This window comes from Zootoca vivipara, chromosome 4, assembly GCF_965207765.1.
Source record: "Zootoca vivipara chromosome 4, rZooViv2.hap1.1, whole genome shotgun sequence".
Classification (NCBI taxonomy): domain Eukaryota; kingdom Metazoa; phylum Chordata; class Lepidosauria; order Squamata; family Lacertidae; genus Zootoca; species Zootoca vivipara.
In genome coordinates, this window is record NC_142587.1 from 95,357,138 (window position 1) to 95,377,783 (window position 20,646).

Below are 20,646 nucleotides of genomic sequence, written 5' to 3' on the forward strand. Positions count from 1 at the left end.
CTCATTGCATCTCCAGCACTTATCTGATTCAGTCTTATACATCTTAGCAAGCCTAAAGGTAAAGGTAAAGGGACCCCTGACCGTTATGTCCAGTCACAGACGACTCTGGGGTTGCAGCGCTTATCTCGCTTTACTGGCCGAGGGAGCCGGCGTACAGCTTCCGGGTCATGTGGCCAGCATGACTAAGCCGCTTCTGGCGAACCAGAGCAGCACACGGGAACGCCGTTTACCTTCCCGCTTGGAGTGGTACCTATTTATCTATCGGTACTTGCACTTTGATGTGCTTTCGACCTGCTAGGTTGGCAGAAGCAGGGACCGAGCAACGGGAGCTCACCACGTCACGGGGATTCGAACCGCCAACCTTCTGATCGGCAAGCCCTAGGCTCTGTGGTTCAACCCACACCGCCACCCGCATCCCTTTAGCAAGCCTACTCGGAGTTAAATATCATCTGCAAATCATCTAACACCTGTAAATCATCTATGGAATGTAAGCAATTCTTCAACTCACTTTAGTCTCTGACCCACCCCTGGTACTGTATATGGTCCTACCCCACTTCTTTCAGCCATGAAGGTCCCTCCCTTCCTCCCTCTGCAAAATAGAACGGGACCCCTGCACCTTCCAATCCCAACCAACCCCCCCCCCCCCGTTGGCTAAGCCTTCATTTAAATCCCTGAGGAACGACTCCTACATCTCCCATCATCCTTGACCCCTGGTCATGCTTGCTGGGGTTCATGGGAGATGGAGTCCAGCAACAAGCTCCCCATTCCTGCTCGTCGACCCAAAGGTGCCACCACGATTGCCTGCATTTCAGTGATGGCTCTTCTCCCTCCGGGTGTAACCTATATTAGCAACCTCCAGCTGACCCCTGAGGGCAAAGATGCTAATTAATAAGGAATAAACAGGATAACCTTCCCAGCAAAGGTGCATCGGGGGGGGGGGAGAAAAAACATGGGTGCAGGGAGGCGTAAGATGCACAAGTTAGTGCCTTAGATTCTGCCATCACTCAGCCCTAACTAAACCCATTCTTACTCCTTACAATCGCACCTGCCTCAAATCAGGTATGTCAACCGTGCCGGATTTATGTATAAGCCAAACAAGCTATAGCTTAGGGACCCACTCTCTTGGTACCCCCCCCCCCAATACAGTCATACCTCGATTTAAGTACGCTTCGGTTTGAGTACTTTGAGTTTAAGTACTCCGCGGACCCGTCTGGAATGGATTAATCCACTTTCCATTACTTTCAATGGGAAAGTTACAGGTAGGTTTTATTTTGTTTCAATGGGAAAGTTCGCTTCAGATTAAGTACGGACTTCCAGGATCAATTACACTCATACTTAGGGCTAAGTACACTTCAGGTTGAGTACTCCGTGGACCCGTCTGGAATGGATTAATCCATTTTCCATTACTTTCAATGGGAAAGTTCGCTTCAGGTTAAGTACACTTCAGGTTAAGTACGGACTTCCAGAACCAATTATACTCATACTTTGGGTAAAGTTCGCTTCAGGTTAAGTATGCTTCAGGTTAAGTACAGACTTCCGGAACCAATTGTGTGCTTAAACCGAGGTACCACTGTATACTTTTTCTTAATTGTATTTCACTATTAATATACTTCTTCTTAATTGTATTTCAGTTAATTACTTTGATAAAATACATATTTTGTGATGTGCAAATGGCTTTAGATACCTATTAGGTCCAAAATTACCATATAGCATATATTCAACACACACAAAAGCGACCATTTGTTGTTGACAAAGGACAGCTGGACATATAAAGGGCCCCATCTAACCTCAATCTGGCCCTGTATGTCAGCCCAGGTGAGGGGCTATAATAGCACAGGGCGACCCGGTCCCAGCCTCCCCTCACATTCACACGTTGAATGCAACCTGAACAAGCTGCAGGTATGAAGAGGGTCTTCAAATGCAGAGTCATGGGTGTGCAATAGGGCCAATTCATACAATCTGCAATTATATATAATCTCAGCACCTGGAGACAAGGTTGTGCATCCACACAGTGACCAGAGGAGGAATGACCACTGGGAGAAGCGCAGAGAGAAGAATGCCCTGGTGTATCTGCAACAACACAACCGGACGCCTTCATTTGCCCCAGCTGCAACAAAACATGTCTCTCCTTTATCGGTCTCTGCAGCCACAGCGGGTGCTGAAACTCTCCATTGGTTTGACTTCAAGGCGCCCTCCTCCATTGTCTCCCGAGACTGATGGATGCCAATAACCAACAAAATAAGTGGATTTGTGCAATTTTTAATCCCACGAAGGGGCTTCCAAAATACGCAGAAGAAAATAGAATCACAGAGTTATAAGGGACCACGAGGGTCCTCTAGTCAAACCCGCTGCAATGCAGGAATCTTTCACCCAATCGGGGCTCGAACCCACAGCCCTGAGATTAAGAGTCTCATGTTCTACCAACAAAACATAACCGTAAAATGTCACTTAAATCTGGTTTGTCATTCAGCGACAAGCCTGCACAACTTATTTATTTGTTGCTTTTGTGTCTAGGTGGCCTACACGGTCCTCCCCCTCCTCATTTAATCCACAGAACAACCCTGTGAGGTAGGTTAGGCTGAGAGGCAGTGCCTGGCCCATGGCCGAGCGGGGATTTGAACAATGGTCTCCTGGGTCCTAGTCCGACATTCTAACCACTATGCCTCACTGCCACTCCCTTGGCTTTGCATCAGGGCCAGCGGCAAATGTGGAATGAGCAATGGCCTGACTTGGTGTAATTCCCCGCAGGTCCTGATATTCACAACACATTGTGAGGTGCAAATCAGTTGGGCTTTGAAGGACCTGCTGTTGTCGGTTTTTTTAAGAAGCTCATTGGAAGGCTCCATCAGGGGTTGAACCCAGGCTGAGGAGGCATGCTTGAAATTCCTTGCAACTGGTGGCAAACGAATGAATGAATTTAACATCCAGTACCAATGCCTCTGTGGATTACTTGGCAGCCTGGCTGGTCATGAGATTTAAAATCAGCAGACGGCCAAACCAAGGGAGATTATGATGAAAAATGCCAAGACTTGCTAACAAAAGTGCAGGTTGATGACCAGAGTGTTTCTGATTCGTTCCCCCCCCCTCTCCCCTCCCCAAGGCTGCCTTCCTATTGCGGTTGCCAACTAACTAAATATCCTGGCTGCTCCTGTGCCTTTAAGAACAACTTGAGCCGCTGAAGCTTTTCAGGGCAGATCGAACTGCTGTGTAAGGCGCAAGAGCGGTGAACACATAAAAAAAGAAGAAGTTAGCAACTCCTGCATTCAATAATGTATTTGTGAGCTTTCCTGCCCTATTGGGCAAAGTACCCCCTGCCTTGCAGAACATCTTTGAGAGAAGAAAAGGCTAGGGCAGGCATCCCCAAACTTCGGCCCTCCAGATGTTTTGGACTACAATTCCCATCATCCCTGACCACTGGTCCTCTTAGCTAGGGATCATGGGAGATGTAGGCCAAAACATCTGGAGGGCCAAAGTTTGGGGATGCCTGGGCTAGGGAGTTAACCCTTTCACAAATCCTTAGTGGAACTTCACGCAAAAAAGCTGACGGATTTTAATGAGGGTTTTTTAAAAATAGCAAATTGCGCAGGAACACTTAAGATTGGGAACATAAGAAATGAAGAGAGTGAAAACAGATACCAGTATATCCATCCGCCCCTATCTGAAAGTGAGCCCCATTGAACACAGTGGGTCGTAAAGGCTCATCTCGCTTTATTGGCCGAGGGAGCTGGTGTACAGCTTCCAGGTCATGTGGCCAGCATGACAAAGCCGCTTCTGGCAAACCAGAGCAGCGCACGGAAACGCCGTTTACCTTCCCACCGGAGCGGTATCTATTTATCTACTTGCACTTTGACGTGCTTTCGAACTGCTAGGTTGGCAGGAGCTGGGACCGAGCAATGGGAGCTCACCCTGTCGCGGGGATTCGAACCACCGACCTTCTGATCAGCAAGCCCTAGGCTCTGTGGTTTAACCCACAGCGCCAGTGGGTCTTAATTTTGAGCAAATAATATACATAGGGATTGCTGTGCTTGTTTTCTCATAAGAAATTCGATAAGACTCCGTCAAGTGTGTATAGGATCGCAGCTTCAGTCTGGATCATAGCTGCCAAGTTTTCCCTTATCTCTTGAGGAAGGCTATTCAGCATAAGGGAATTTCCCTTAAAAAAGGGAGAACTTGGCAGCTATGGTCTGGATCCAGCCCAGTGTGTTTCATTGCTCCATGTGGAATCCTATCCTGTTGCTCTCTGCTTTCTGCTCTTGTTTATTAAGATCGTTTTGAATGCTTAACTTATCCTCTAGAGCAGGCATCCCCAAACTGCGGCCCTCCAGATGTTTTGGCCTACAACTCCCATGATCCCTAGCTAAGAGGACTAGTGGTCGGGGAAGATGGGAATTGTAGTCCAAAACATCTGGAGGGCCGAAGTTTGGGGATGCCTGCTCTAGAGTATTTGCAAGTCTTCCTGGTTTTGTGCCACCTACGACACATGGACAGGTATGTTATCAATGTTTCATGGGGGTTCTGACGAGACCCATCAGGAAACACACATCAATTTTTCAACCCTCTCAGAGAAAGCACAATGAATTAGTCCCTTACTTCTGAACCTCAGAACAATATGCCGGAGAGAAAGTGGGGGAAGCGTGAATAGTGTGGCCTTCTCCTCTTGCTTTTGGCTTTTTTTGTCTAGCCAGTTTTGTAAGGTTGCCAAGGAATTCGATACAGGTTGGCCGCAAAGGGACAGGGCAGGTGATTTCCTTTTGTCTGCAGGCTATTGTGTCTGCAGCCATCTGAATCAGAGAGGAGATCATTTAGCAACACAAACGGGTTTAATCGTTTCAGCATGAGGAAAGCCTGGTAGCAGATGCTACAGGATTCAGATCCCTTGCAGTTTGGGCCTAGAAGGGCTCTATCGGAAAAAAAGGCTTATCCAGAAGATCAGTCCAAATGAGCCCCCAACAATGTAATATCATCCTCAGGGCAGCCACTTTTGCAGAGGAAATGTCTCCCTTAAAAAAAGAGGATGTAGGAAATGAACAAATTCAGAAGACGTCTAGACCAACACTTTTTTCTCTGACCTTCCACCCTCTCCTTTTCTACCCACAGGGAGGTTTCTGATCTGCAGTCTGCCGTCCGCCGTCCGCCCCCATGTGCCGTCTGAAGTGGTACAATCCAGGAGAGGATCTACCAGTCGATTTTGCTGAACTTATAAATCTGCTCCTTCTTTTGCACGCACACCATTTCGAAAGAGATTTCGATTAAAAAATATTTGCTGGCTAGGGGTATATATATATTTCGGTTTCCTGTTGCCATGCTGGAAAATTCTCCTACCGTGCTCCATCAATTCATGAGAAATAGGAATTGCTCTTGAAAATTCATTCGGGGGGGGGGAGGAAATGCCAACGAAATACTAGTGGGTGGAGTGCAGAGTTTTGATGCACGTACCTTACTTTTAAGCTGGCCAAGGGGTGCTTGGGAGTGTCTTTTCCTTCATTCTACAAACTGCCTCACCTGTGGTCTGCACCCTGCAGCCTCTCCAGCGGCCTGCACTTCAGATAAAGCCAAGAGGATTATATATTGAGGCCAGGGGCATCTTACCCATAGAGGCTAGCGGCACGGGGCGCCAGGGCGCCAAGTTCTGGAGGGCGCCAGGGAAGAGGCAGAGGCTGGACACAGTGCCTACCGGCATCAGCCTGCTGCCTCCACCATACCACGCCACTGCACACCTCCTCTAGCCTCGCCGGCAGCACCAACCTCCCTAAAAAAACCTCTGGGAAACGGGGGAGGGGTGTGCCGGAGGGAGCTTTGTGCCATGGCGCCGGATATGCTTAAGACAGCGCTGACTGAGGCAACCCTCTCCTGAGGCTTCCCCCAGAAGCACACGCAGTGTTAAGTGTTGAGGGAAGTGTGAAGAGGACTCTGTGAACAGGATGCAACCTAAGACATATCAGTCTAAACCAGGCACCCCCAACCTTTGGCCCTCCAGATGTTTTGGACTACAATTCCCATCATCCCTGACCACTGGTACTGTTAGCTAGGGAGTTGTAGCTGCTCCAGAGAAGCGGACACGGAGCAATGGATTCAAACTACAAGAAAGAAGATTCCACCTAAACATTAAGAAGAACTTCCTGACAGTAAGAGCTGTTCGGCAGTGGAATTTGCTACCAAGGAGTGTGGTGGAGTCTCCTTCTTTGGAGGTCTTTAAGCAGAGGCTTGACAGGCATATGTCAAGAATGCTTTGATGGTGTTTCCTGCTTGGCAGGGGGTTGGACTGGATGGCCCTTGTGGTCTCTTCCAACTCTACGATTCTAAACTTTAAAGGACAGGGAGGTCAGTATAGAGGTAACAACAACAACAACAACAACAACAACAACAACAACAACAACAACAACAACAACAACAACAACAACAACAACAACAACTTATTACTTATACCCCGACCATCTGGCCAGGCCTCCCCAGCCACACTGGGCGGCTTCCAACAGAATATTAACACAATAAACACAATAAAACATCAAACATTAAAAACCTCCCTAAACAGGGCTGCCTTCAGATGTTTTCTAAAAGTCAAATAGTTGTTTATTTCCTTGACATCAGAAGGGAGGGCGTTCCACAGGGCGGGTGCCACAACCGAGAAAGTCCTCTGCCTGGTTCCCTGTAACCTCACTTCTCGCAGGGAGGGAACCGCTAGAAGGCCCTTGGAGCTGGACCTCAGTGTCCAGGCTGAATGATGGGGGTGGAGACGTTCCTTCACGTATACTGGACTGAGGCCATTTAGGGCTTTAAAGGTCAGCACCAACACTTTGAATTGTGCTCGGAAACGTACTGGGAACCAATGTAGGTCTTTCAGGACCGGTGTTATATGGTCTCGGCAGCCGCTACCAGTCACCAGTCTAGCTGCCGCATTCTGGATTAGTTGTAGTTTCTGGGTCACTTTCAAAGGTAGCCCCACGGAGAGCACATTGCAGTAGTCTGAGCGGGAGATAACCAGGGCATGCACCACTCTAGCAAGACAGTCTGCGTGCAGGTAGGGTCTCAGCTTGCGTACCAGATGGAGCTGGTCCGAGATACAGGGATAGTCTGGGAATCTGGAAGTCCCTTGCTCTGCGCAAACCCCAGAGTTTCGCCCAATCTTCCAGCAGGAAGTCTCTCTACTGTGGAGCTCTCCGTAGGGCTGGGAATGCTGTGCCTGTGACCTAAATAAGCCACATTCTTCTGAGATTGTTTGCAGGGCACTGTGTCTATTTGCAGAACAAAGTGCACGTTGACAGGTGCAGAAACTCTATGGCCCCTTCAATTCCTGGAACCGGAAGCCTAAGGAACTCCCAGCTAGGGACTTCAGAAGCCTCTCACCCACCTCTCCAGGGGAGGTTGACCTGTGTACGGCAAATCTTGTCTGATATAGAATCAGAGAACTGTAGAACTGTAGAGTTTTGACCTATAAAGTCTTAAACGGCTCTGGACCGCAATACCTCAAGGACAGCCTCTTTTCATACGAACCTACCCAGACCCTGAGATCATCTTCGAAGGCCCTCCTTCATGTGCCTCCTCCATGAGAGGTCTGGAGGGTGGCAACATGAGAACGGGGCCTTCTCTGCAGTGGCTCCCTGTCTGTGGAATGCTCTCCCCAGGAAAGTTCACCTGGTGCCTTCATTACACACCTTTAGGCACCAGGCAAAAACATTCCTTTTTAACCAGGCCTTTAGTTGATCTTATTGACATCCAACATCCTTTTAGAATGTGCCTTTTTAAGGGAGGGGAGTTATTGGGTTGTTGTTTTTATGTTTACTAGGTATTTTGTGGTTTTATTATTATTATTATTTATTTATACCCCGCCCATCTGGCTGGGTTTCCCTCACCACTCTGGGCGGCTTCCAACAAAGATTAAAATACATTAAAATATCACAGATTAAAAACTTCCCTAAACAGGGCTGCCTTTAGGTGTTTTCGAAATGTCAGGTAGTTGTTCATCTCCTTGACCTCCGATGGGAGGGCGTTCCACAGGGCGGGCGCCACTACCGAAAAGGCCCTCTGCCTGGTTCCCTGTAGCTTTGCTTCTCGCAATGAGGGAAGCTCCAGAAGGCCCTCGGCGCTGGATCTCAGTGTCCGGGATAAACGATGGGGCTGGAGACGCAGGTATACAGGACCGAGGCCGTTTAGGGCTTTAAAGGTCAGCACCAACACTTTGAATTGTGCTCGGAAACATACTGGGAGCCAATGTAGGTCTCTTAGGACCGGTGTTATGTGATCTTGGTTTTATTCTGTGAACCGCCCTGAGACCCACCCACCCCGGGTATAGGGCGGTATATGAATTCAATAAATAAACAAATAAAATAAATAGAGTTGGAAGGGACCCTGAAAGTCATCTAACCCAACTCTCTGCAGTGCAGTAATCCTGCCCCACAGCCGTCCTTGGGTGGGCTCGAACTACCTACCTTCTGGTTCAGAGCCAAACATACTGACCCACTGAGCCATTTGCATCCACATTTTGGGGCAGCCAAATCTTCAGCCCCCACCCTCACCACTACCACGGTCAAGGCCGGATTTAGGTTTGATGAGATCCTATGCTACTGAAAGTAATGGGGCCCATTATATGTCCAGGTGTCCTTTGTCAACAACAAATGGTCACTGGTTTTTGTGTTGAATATATGCTCTATGGTAATTTATGGACCTAATAGGTATCTAATAGGTAACTAAGGGTTACCTATTCTGTGGGTTAAACCACAGAGCCTAGGAGTTGCCGATCAGGACGGCGGTTCGAATCCCCGAAATGGGGTGAACTCCCATTGCTTGGTCCCTGTTCCTGCCAACCTAGCAGTTCGAAAGCACAAAGTGCAAGTAGATAAATAGGTACCACTCTGGCGGGAAGGTAAGCGGCGTTTCCGTGCGCTGCTCTGGTTAACCAGAAGCGGCTTTGTCATGCTGGCCACACGGCCTGGAAGCTGTACGCCGGCTCCCTCGGCCAATAAAGCGAGATGAGCGCCGCAACCCCAGAGTCGTCCGCAACTGGACGTAACGGTCAGGGGTCCCTTTACCTTTTAATAGGTAACTAAAGCCATTCGCACAGGTTGCCATGCAACCAGTCCATGCAGAATGTAGGCACCCTATACAGTGGTACCTCTACTTACGAATGTTTCTACTTACAAATGGAGCTCCGTCCGCCATCTTGGATGCGGTTCAGATAGGATTTTTTCTACTTACGAATTTTTAGATAGGGTTGCTTCTACTTACAATTTTTTTTCTCCCAATGCATTCCTTTGGGATTTGACTTACTAATTTTTTCGACTTACAAATGTGTGTTCAGAACGCATTAAATTCATAAGTAGAGGTACCACTGTACATAGAAAGGAGCAAAGCAGTGATATTTTAGGGAGCAGGCTAGCAGGCGGGGCCCATGACTTACATCAGGCATCCCCAAACTTCGGCCCTCCAGATGTTTTGGACTACAATTCCCATCTTCCCCAACCACTGGTCCTGTTAGCTAGGGATCATGGGAGTTGTAGGCCAAAACATCTGGAGGGCCAAAGTTTGGGGATGCCTGACTTACATCATAGGAGCCTACACAACACAAAACAATGTTGCTGTATGTAGGTTTTATTCTATTTGTTTTTTTATCTTATATTTTAGAAATGTACATCCAGATTTTTTTTCCTTTAGTTTTTTTTGGGGGGGGCCAAGAGAGTGGGGCCCTAAGCTATAGCTATACAGTCGTTCACCACCACTATAGAACAATGCAGGGTGGCATAAAAGAGTGGCATGGTTAAACACCTGTCACAAGGGCTCAGACCCCCCCCCCATGGTGTTTTGTATACAGCGTGGGGACTCTCCATCTTCCCCTTCACCTTAGGCAGAAGAATATCTTGAGCCGGGCTTGGATTCACAGAGGAATCCGGTGGAAAATTTGGTGCCCTTCCGCAGTGGAGCATCAGCAGTCGCTTAAACACCCGATGAAAGTTTAATAGCTCCTAGGCCAAGAAGAGAAAACTCAGCGGTGGTCTGTCAAGAGGCGTTGTGTAATGTGAGGACATAATTTCCTTCGGGACATAATCCCCATCGCTGAGGGCAGCCAAAACGGCCATTTAATCCAGGCTGGAAATGGCCGGGGGGGGGGAGGCGGGAGAGAAAACAGATCGATGCAGAAGACAGATGCTATACCCCAACCCCTGCTGAGGGAGCTAAAGATGCTCTTTCGATGATGGGTGGGTTTCATTAAAGAACTGGGAAATATACCGTATTTTCCCATGTATAAGACGCCCCCGTGTATAAGATGAACACACTTTTTTTGAACCTAAAATTAAGAAATAGGGCCAGAGTCAAAGCCCAAACCTGTGCATTCACCATCCATGTATAAGATGGCCCCCAATTTTTGACTATTTTTTCTACGCAAAAAAAAAATCCTCTTATACATGGGAAAAAATACAGTACTGTAACTGGACTCAGGGAAGTCCAGCCTAGTAATATGTACATAAGTGCGTATACTGAGGCAAAGTGTCCACAAAACTGCATATATTCGTGAATATAACATACATAAATGGAACGGATTAATCCACTTTCCATTACTTTCAATGGGAAAGTTCGCTTCAGTTTATGAACGCTTCAGTTTATGAACAGACTTCCGGAACCAATTGTGTTCATAAACCGAGGTACCACTGTATACTGTTGATTAACTTTCAGCATTTAACAGCAACAACAAATAACAAACTGATGTGGAGAACAGATCCGATCACTGCGAAAACCGGAAACCGAAATCGATAGGTCTACCCAGCCTTACTCCCGAGTAGTCAGCCAGCCTCTGCAGCCCCTGAAAAGGCTTTGGAAGCGGGTGAGCCAAAAAAAGGCTTTCGTTCACGGCAGAATAATCCCTTCCATGGTAACCCGGCGATTGTGAAGTCACAAGTTAGCAAGCACGAGACAGGGAAGAGGAGATGGACAGGATCAGGGGAGAGCAGAACCCTGTTCCTTCACACTGTGCCTCCCAAAATTCACCACCCCAAGATGTATGTTGGCCTGGAGAACTTTCAGAGGTTTTTCTTCCGGGGAATCTATGCAGCAGAAACTTTCTCCGGCTCCCAGCTGGTAACAACTACCAACAACAAGAAAAAGGAACTCTACAGAAGTTGTATTTCTTTCCCCTTCAAGGGGCTACAATGGAACATAGAGAGCTGTCTTACATTGCATTGTGTGCCTGTGCAGACAGGCAAGGGTTTAAAATACTAAACCACTAGATATTTGCTCCCTCTTCTGTTTTAATAAAAGCTGGGGATCCAGGCCAACTAATATTCCAAATGGCATGGCTTCAGTCGGGGCATAATCTACCCAACAGGGCCATATGGCAACCCCAAACTGTCTTGTCATATCGCGTATCTGTTGCAGACATCTGGGAATTTGGGGACACTCCCTTGAAGAAGTGTGTTCGAATTCTGAGTCAGCCAGAGGTAGAGGGGTGAACTGCCGTGGGATAAATACTACAAATAAATTAAATAGGGATGGAGGAGAAATTCAGCTAGCTTTAAAAGGTGAACCTTCCTAATTTGAGAACCAAAACACACCATAATAATAATAATAATAATAATAATAATAATAATAATAATAATACCCCGCCCATCTGGTTGGGTTTCCTCGGCCACTCTGGGCGGCTTACAGCACACTCGTCTGAATTTTGTAATGCAGTTTTCCAGTCCCGTTGCTATGTGTGAAAATGCATATACTAGCTGCATGTTGCGTGTAAAAACGGAAAGGTGAATGGAAATAGCAACGAAAGGTGCATTAGATGAGGGGACATCGCCTTGCAAAAAAAAAAGTGCAGATTAGGCAAAATTGCATGCAAAAATTTGTATATCAGGAGCACTTTGCTCTCAAGTGCTGGTGAATTCTCACAAGGGCTTTTAAAAAGGAAATCTCAAACTAGTGTGGAGAACTGAGCTTAAGAACTGATGGGTTGTGTATTTTTGTGATTATATATTGCAAACCACCCAATGATCCTCAGATGAAGGGCAACGTAGAAATTTCATTAATAAATAAACTTATATATACGGTAAGCATATAAATAAAAATGTGTTGCTTGGATCTTAAGATAAGTTAAGGTTCAGTGTTATCTATGGCATGCTTACCCAAAAGTTAGTCCCAATGGACCATTTTAAAATCTAAATTGTATTTTAATCTGCATTTTAATCCATTGTTTTTCTTTCTTATACTTTTACTGTAACTTTATTGATGTCAGCTGCCCTGAGCCCTGCTCTCACTGGGGAGGGCGGGGTATAAATATTATTATTATTATTATTATTATTATTATTATTATTATTATTATTATTATTATTTTCACCCTGGCGGATATGCTTAGCATTGCAGCCTTAATGATGTTCGTGGAAGGAAAGTTCCTCTTCACTGCCCCTGCAGCCTCCTGCAAAAGTCCCCTCCTATTATTGTTCAGGGTCAGGTTTAAATATTTTTTCCACTGGTGCAAGAGACTCCATGATCGCCAGCACCTGAGACCTACCACTTTCCCCTTGAAATTCCCACCTCCTACTTTTAGCACACCACTAAACTTCCGGACGGGGCATGTCCCTTTGCAAACCTCCTGGTATCCCATTGGGGCAGTGGTGGAGCAACAGTCGGGGCGGGGCTGACGCATGTCCCGGGGCCATGGCGTGTCGCCTGCAAGGGTGTGGCGCACATCTCGGGGGCATGCCACATCGCCCGTGGGGGTGCATCACATAGAATCATAGAATCATAGAGTTGGAAGAGACCACAAGGGCCATCCAGTCCAACCCCCTGCCAAGCAGGAAACACCATCAAAGCATTCCTGACAGATGGCTGTCAAGCCTCTGCTTAAAGACCTCCAAAGAAGGAGACTCCACCACACTCCTTGGTAGCAAATTCCACTGCCGAACAGCTCTTACTGTCAGGAAGTTCTTTCTAATGTTTGGTGGAAGCTTCTTTCTTGTAGTTTGAATCCATTGTTCCGTGTCCGCTTCTCTGGAGCAGCAGAAAACAATCTTTCTCCCTCGTCCATATGACATCCTTTCATATATTTGAACATGGCTATCAGATCACCCCTTAACCTTCTCTTCTCCAGGCTAAACATACCCAGCTCCCTAAGCCGTTCCTCATAAGGCATCGTTTCCAGGCCTTTGACCATTTTGGTTGCCCTCTTCTGGACACGTTCCAGCTTGTCAGTATCCTTCTTGAACTGTGGTGCCCAGAACTGGACACAGTACTCCAGGTGAGGTCTGACCAGAGCAGAATACAGTGGTACTATTACTTCCCTTGATCTAGATGCTATACTCCTATTGATGCAGCCCAGAATTGCATTGGCTTTTTTAGCTGCTGCATCACACTGCTGACTCATGTCAAGTTTGTGGTCTACCAAGACTCCTAGATCCTTTTCACATGTACTGCTCTCAAGCCAGGTGTCTCCCATCCTGTATTTGTGCCTTTCATTTTTTTTGCCCAAGTGTAGTACTTTACATTTCTCAGGGGCATTGCGCGTGGTGCAGGGGCATGGTGTGTGTGTGTGGCGCGCGTTCCGAGAGGGCGCACTGCGCATCCCAGGGGAGGGACCACCGCGATGCCACACTTTCCCCCAAATGGTACCTGGTGCGGTGCACTCCCCCCACCCCCCTATGTACACCAGTGCACTGGGGAGCTGGTTTGGGGGGAACTGGTATCCTCCTAGGGAACTGGTTTTGGGGGAATGTAGAGAACAAGGGGAAGGGCTAATTGCCGCTCTGCTTCAAGTCACTTCTGTTCCAAGATACTTTGCAGTTAAGACATCGGACTAATATTATAGGCCATTGCATTTCAATGTGTAGTTTGCCCCTAACGACATCTGCTAAACAGAATCTGTAAAGATGCACGTTCGACAGGTCTAGTGGGCAGAATATCTGTATTTACAGGCCGCCTGTCCTGTGTTATCCAGAAGGATGTCGGTTCTCACAGCTTCCACTGGGGCAAAGCAAAAGCTCCGCATTCCTCCCAGCAAATGGATTCTGCTGCCTTCTTGTTTAGAAGTTGTCCTGACCTGATTAAAAACAGAAGCACAGAAAACGCCAGCATCCCGTGCCGTCCTTGCAAAGTTGTCTCATTAAATGCTTGGGTAGATGCAAGGAAGACAGGAGTGCCTGGCGTGCTCTGGTCCATGGGGTCACGAAGAGTCGGACACGACTCAACGACTAAACAACAACAGATACAAGGGGTTTCTCTCTCTTTCTTGGCAAGTGAACCAAGCTCTGGGTTTATGTCAAGGACCTCGTGCAGAAGACCCCAAACTGTACCATTTACTAGCATGCCAGGCAGGGCCGTCTTAAGCATATCTGGCGCCCTGGCGCCGTGGTGCAAAGATCCCTCCGGCGCCCGCCCCCCCCCGCGCCCCGTTTCCTAGCACGGCTGTCTGGTGCATTGCGCCACCCAGCCTTGCCTTAGGGCCGGCCCTGATGCCAGGCAACAAATGCAGCCACCACTCAATGCATTTAAGTAATTGTGGAGAACCCCTGTCGGCTAATGAAGGCTGCCAACCATGATGGCTCTGCCCTGGCTGCCCAGTTAAGGGGCAGCAATGCTTCTGCAAACCAGTTGCTGGAAACAACAGGAGGAGAGAGTTGCTCTTGTGCTCAAATCCAGGCATCCGGTCGGCCCCTTTGAGAACAGGATGCTGGACCAGATGGGCCAGTGGCCTGATCCAGCAAGCTCTTCTTATGTTCTTTGTGGAAATGCCTTTTTGGTATAGTGACTCTTTCTCAGCCCCCCGTTTTGTATACCACCCTTTTATTTCTGCACCGGGCATTCTTTTCTCTCCTGTTTAGTTTGAGGCTGCTAAATTAGATCAACTTATTTGTGTTGTTTTTTATGATGTTTTATGGATTTATTTTCTGTAATGATTGAGAAGACGATTATTATTTAAGTGTTCTCAGTAAAAAAAATTTATTGTTCTATGTTCTTATTTTGATAAGAATGTAAAAATAGGCTTGTTTGAACAGGCCAGTAGCCCATCCAGTCCAGAACCTGTTCTCACTCTAACCAGCTCATACCTGCCAAGTTCCTCTCTGAAAAATAAGGGACCGGACCGAAAGTAGCATACCGGAAGTAGCGCGGTGGCCATTTTGGAACTGGGCGGAGCAGCATCAAAAGTCGTTTCTGAGCATGCTCCGCCCAGTTCCAAAATGGCCACCACACCAGAATAAACCGGGGGGAAACAAACAAAATCCGTTTTTTCGGCTGGGGACAGCTGGAAAAACAGGGGTTTCCCGGGGAAAACGGGAGACTTGGCAGCTATGAACCAGCTACTGTATATGCCTGTGGGAAACCAGCAAGCAGGATCTGAGCATAAGAGCCCTCTCTCCCCTCCTGTGGTTTCCAGCAACTGGTATTCAGAAGCATTGCTGTGAAGGAAGAGCAATAACCATCAAGACTAGTAGCCATTGATGGCCCTTTCCTCCATGAATTTGTCTGTTTCCCCTTTTAAATCCATACTTTGACAGAGTATAGCCAATGTATCTAGTAGGCATCTATAGTGGGTACCCTTCATGCAAGGTATGCGGGTGGCGCTGTGGTCTAAACCACTGAGCCTCTTGGACTTGCTGATCGGAAGGTTGGTGATTCTAATCCCCGCGACAGGGTGAGCTCCCGTTGCTCTGTCCCAGCTCCTGCCAACCTAGCAGTTCGAAAGCACGCCAGTGCAAGTAGATAAATAGGTCTAGTGGGCAGCGGGAAGGTAAATGGCATTTCCTTGCACTCTGGTTTCTGCCACGGTTTAGTCCTACTGGCCACATGACCCGGAAAGCTGTCTGTGGATAAACGCCAGCTCCCTCGGCCTGAAAGCGAGATGTGCACCGCATCCCATAGTCGCCTTTACCTTTCATGCATTTATCTAATCCTCTTTTGAAGCCATCCAAATTGATGGCCATCATTGTCTCTTGTGATATCTTGTGAGCCACACTGGCTACAATTTTGTGGGGAGATGGCAGACAAACAAATGTGGTGATACTGCTGCCTGATCCCTTCTACTCTATCTGAACACTAAAAAACTAAGTACAGAATTGGAAGACCATCTAATCCGCCAGATTACCGCCCACAACCCTCCTGGGTAACGGTTCCCATTATCAAAGTGCTTTCAAAAGGCTTCTCCCAATTTGTTCGAAATCTACCCTTGCGTGACATAAGCCCATTGATCTAGGCTTGTGGGGCAAAGAGAACACAGTTGTGGTGTGTGTGTGTGTGTGTGTGTGTTTGCAGGCTAGTGAGGAATTGAGCATTTGCAGTTGCAACAATTCAAAGGTAGCCTAAAATGTTCTGCAAGTTCTCGAGTCTCAGCCAACATCGAACACCATGGAACGCAAATCTACAGCGACAACAGACTGTGCCGCTTTTTTGTTCCTGACCCAACCTCTGAGGGCCAGCTCAGTGTCTCAAACAACCCAGTTATTGTTTGTGGCGCCCATTTTATGGATGTTGATGAAGCAGTGTGAGATTTAAGAGGTAAATCTGGCAGCTGGGGGTGGGGTGGGGGAAAGAGAGAATTTAGTTGAAGATGGTGGGATGGGTCTCACAATCAAGAAGTTGTGTCCCGCCTTCTCCTTCAGCAACTTTTCAAGCAGGAATGGAATGTCTAATCACTTAATAGGTTAACCAATTGAAATAAATTGCAGTGCAACCTTACACGCCTTTTCGAAAGAAAGCCTCGTTGAGTTCCATGGGGAAGACTCTCAGGTCTATGTATAGGATTGCAAAAGCCGTAATCAGTGAAAAAGGCGCCTCTGGTTAACCAAAAAGTAGGCATGTTTTATTAAATCCCCCCAAAAAGTGGATGGCAAGGATGATTTTAGAAGTTTTTCTTTCCCTCTCAAACGTGAGGCAATGCCTCTTTTGACAGCAATCCGTCACTTTAAAAACAATGTATGCATCTTGCTTCAGAACTGCTGCTTTCAGCGGTATGCAAATCTGGCGGTTATACGACTCAATTGATTAACTAAAACTCATTTGATCACTCAACTACAATGTATTTAATTGAGCCACAACTCTAATTACAAGAGGGGTTTTTTGGGGGGGGGGTCTGCCTCTTAGATCAGGGAAGGCAACGGTAAAGCATCTCCCTGTTTGACCACAGAAATCTCTTTTTTTGCTTTTCTTTTTACGTATCTGTTTGCTGTTTTGGATAGACTCCCAGAAGTGACTGTCCTCTCACCCACCCCACATACACACAAAAGCAACAACAACAGTGAAAATCGCCCAGTCTGTGGGAACAAGAGAAAGCCTGCGATGAAATCTCCGCAGCTCTAAGAGGCTTTTGAGAAAATCCCTGTGAATTAAAATGGAAATCCAGACAAACTGTACTGGCCAGCTCTAGACTTGGGTCTGCTTGCTAGCAGCTTACCTTAGTGGTGCATGGGAACTTCTTCTCAGAGTCCACAGCCGATGGGCATCTCTTAAAAGAAGCCAAAAGTCCAGTTCTGAGGGAGATCTTGGTGCGAGCAGAGTTCAGTTCAGACGGCACAGATGGCGAATGAGTGCATCGCCTGGCTGTCAGTTTTTCCTTCCCCACCAGCTCGCTCCCCTTCCTTCCCATTCGCTCGCTGTCAAGAGCTGCTTTGCACAGTACCTGACTCACTCCAACAGCCTCCCATTCATGCACACTGATCCGTCTTAGCCGGGAGGAGGGGCTGAGCAGAGAGAGATTACCGAACGAGACAAGAACAGGGGCAGGAGCTGGACTCGCAAGCGCCGATTCCCCGGCCCAACTTCTTTTGGGGAAAGGAAAGGCTAGGTGCCAACTTTTTCAAAGCCTGATACTTCTCACGTCCTGGCACTTTTCATAGAATCATAGAGTTGGAAGAGACCACAAGGGCCATCCAGTCCAACCCAGCCTTTGTTTTATGTAGGCCCCTGCCAGGCCCCCACTAGGCCCAGGGAGGGGGGGGAGGGGAATAACCCACAGCAACGCACTTGAGGGCACGGCAAGGGGTTTTTACTTTAAAATTTAGCACCACTACCCATCCCCCAAATCCCCCACCAAATAGCCACAGGACAAATATAAACACCATCCTGTTGGTTCTCATAAAACTGGGCCCAGTTTAGGCTACTGTCACACTATCATGAACAAGTGTGATCTCAAATATTTACGCCTCTCCCCAAAGTCTGGGTAAATAAAAATATCTTTTAAAAAAAAATTCAAATTTTATAATCACAATAATTGATGAATTCAACATTTTCCCAATCAAGATAAAAAACAAACAACACAGACTTCCCCTCGCCCCTCCCATGGATTCCAATTCCCCCCCACAAAATTTATTGCATCTCATTTTATCTCCAAATTCTGTTTCCCCCTCATTTATCTTAATTTCCAAATATTTGATTATATAAATGTTATATCAAACCTGCTAACGTTTTAATATATTTACAGTGGTCTTTTAAATACAGTGGTGCCTCGACTTACGAATTTAATCCATTCCAAAGGCACCTTCGTAGGTCGAAAAATTCATGTCGAAAAACGCCATTGGAAACACGATTTCCCATAGGGATGCATTGGAAACAGAAAAATTCGTTAAGTCGAAGCAACCCCATCTAAAAATTCGTAAGTCGAAAAATCCCTATCTAAAACCACCGCGGTTTTCTTTCGGATGTCGAGACATTACCCCCATTCGTAAGTTGAAAAATTCGGTTGTCGAGTCGTTCGTGAGTTGAGGTACCACTGTAATCTATAAATCTCTTCCATTCCTACTCAAACTTTTTCTCATCCTGATCTCTGATCTTCGTGGTCATCTTTGCCATTTCAGCATAGTCCATCATCTTAGTTATCCATTCTTCTTTTGTTGGTATCTTCTCCTATTTCCAATTCTGGGCAAGCAACATCCTTGAGGCTGTTGCCGCATACATAAACTTTGCGGTCCCTAAGTATTCCATCCCGTTAGTCCAAGTAAAAAAAAGGCCTCTGGTGTTTTTTTTTTAAGGGAAAGTTATCTTAAACCTTTTCTTCAATTCAATATAAATCATTTCCCATAAGACCTTTACTTTTCTACAGGACCACCACATGTGGTAAAAAGTACCTTCCTTTTCCTTACATTTCCAACACACTATAGATTTTTGCTAGTTTTCCAAAATAACAAAAGGGTAAATAATGATAATAATAATAATAATAATAATAATAATAATAATAATAATAATAATAATAATTTATTTATTTATACCCCGCCCATCTGGCCGGGTTCCCCCAGCCACTCTGGGCGGCTTCCAACAAAACATTAAAATACAGAAATCCACCAGACATTAAAAGCTTCCCTAAACAGGGCTGCCTTGAGATGCCTTCTAAAGGTCTGGTAGTTGTTGTTCTCTTTGACCTCTGGTGGGAGGGCATTCCACAGGCCGGGTGCCACTACCGAGAAGGCCCTCTGCCTGGTTCCCTGTAAGTTGGCTTCTCGTAGCGAGGGAACCGCCAGAAGGCCCTCGGCACTGGACCTCAGTGTCCGGGCAGAACGATGGGGGTGGAGACGCTCCTTCAGGTATACTGGGCTGAGGCCGTTTAGGGCTTTAAAGGTCAGCACCAACACTTTGAATTGTGCTCGGAAACGTACTGGGAGCCATTGTAGGTCTTTCAGGACCGGTGTTATGTGGTCTCGGCAGCCACATAACTCGGCGGCCGCAGGTTAAATATCTTAACCTGGCGAATAAATATTGGCAGTTTTGGTTCCAGGTGAGTTTCCCTGGGAAGAGTGATCCATAAATGGAGGGGAGGGGACCACAGAAAAATTCATTGGATGAGGACTTTGGTGGGGACACAGATCTACACCTTGTAATTTCTATGGCTAGGTGCCTCTGGGAAATTAAAGATGGCGGGCTGGATTTCACCAGCACTTCAATTTACAGAGCCTTCAACCGTCCTATGAAGAGAATCTATCACATTAACACAGCCACCTGTCAAAATTCCAAGTCATCCAAATTTTGTGATGCAGCTCTCCTTACAAAAAATACATTGGTCAGGGGAAAAGTGTACAGAAAGAAATAAGGTATTTGTGAAAATAACGTGCAAAACATGCATTGTATTAAGGGGAAATGTTTTGTACAAATGGGTATGTTGGTCAAAACGGCATACAAAAAGAATGTGTTTATTCAGAGGAATTCACACTAAATTTTCATAATATATGTATCTTTAAACTGCAGTTCGTTGCAGAAATGTGTGCTGAGTTTGTGATTGTGAAAAGGGGAAACGGAAAAGCCAATCCATAACCAGGAGGTGCTAAACGTGTTTAGGATCAGGACCGAAAGTTGCACCAGTTCCTAAATTGAAATGATCCAGATTAAATTTGGGAAGTCTGTTGTCAGGTGGAAGCATCAGAGGAATTTCAAAGACAAGAGAGAGAAAGAAGAGATTTTTTAGCAAGACAAGCAGAGTTTCCACATAGCACTGTAGTTGTTGCCTAAATCATCCATCCCTTTTGACTTTTCAGCTGCTGTTAGATCTGCATTTGGACAAGGAGGAAGGCGAATGTTGGGCTCAGACCGAAGCAATCAGCAAATGGGAAACAAAAACAGGACTGTCTCCTCCCAGCAAGCAATATTCTAAGCGCAATAGCTCCACGGTGTGGGCAGAAGCTATAAACTGTGATTGATTGCAATGGTTGGGCTCTTTAACCATTTTTAAATTATGACTTTTATTCTTGCTGAGAA

General features: G+C 46.6%; 1 protein-coding gene across 2 annotated transcripts in view; it reads right to left on the bottom strand.

Moving 5' to 3' along the window:
- The window catches only part of MYO7A (myosin VIIA), a 158,204-nt gene extending 140,574 nt beyond the window's left edge, over positions 1-17,630 (bottom strand). For both annotated transcript variants that reach the window (XM_060273921.2, XM_088668456.1), the window contains exon 1: positions 17,360-17,630. The gene's annotated coding sequence lies outside the window, so the exon portion shown is untranslated. The remainder of the gene's footprint in view (positions 1-17,359) is intronic.
- Between the last annotated feature and the right edge of the window lie 3,016 nt (positions 17,631-20,646).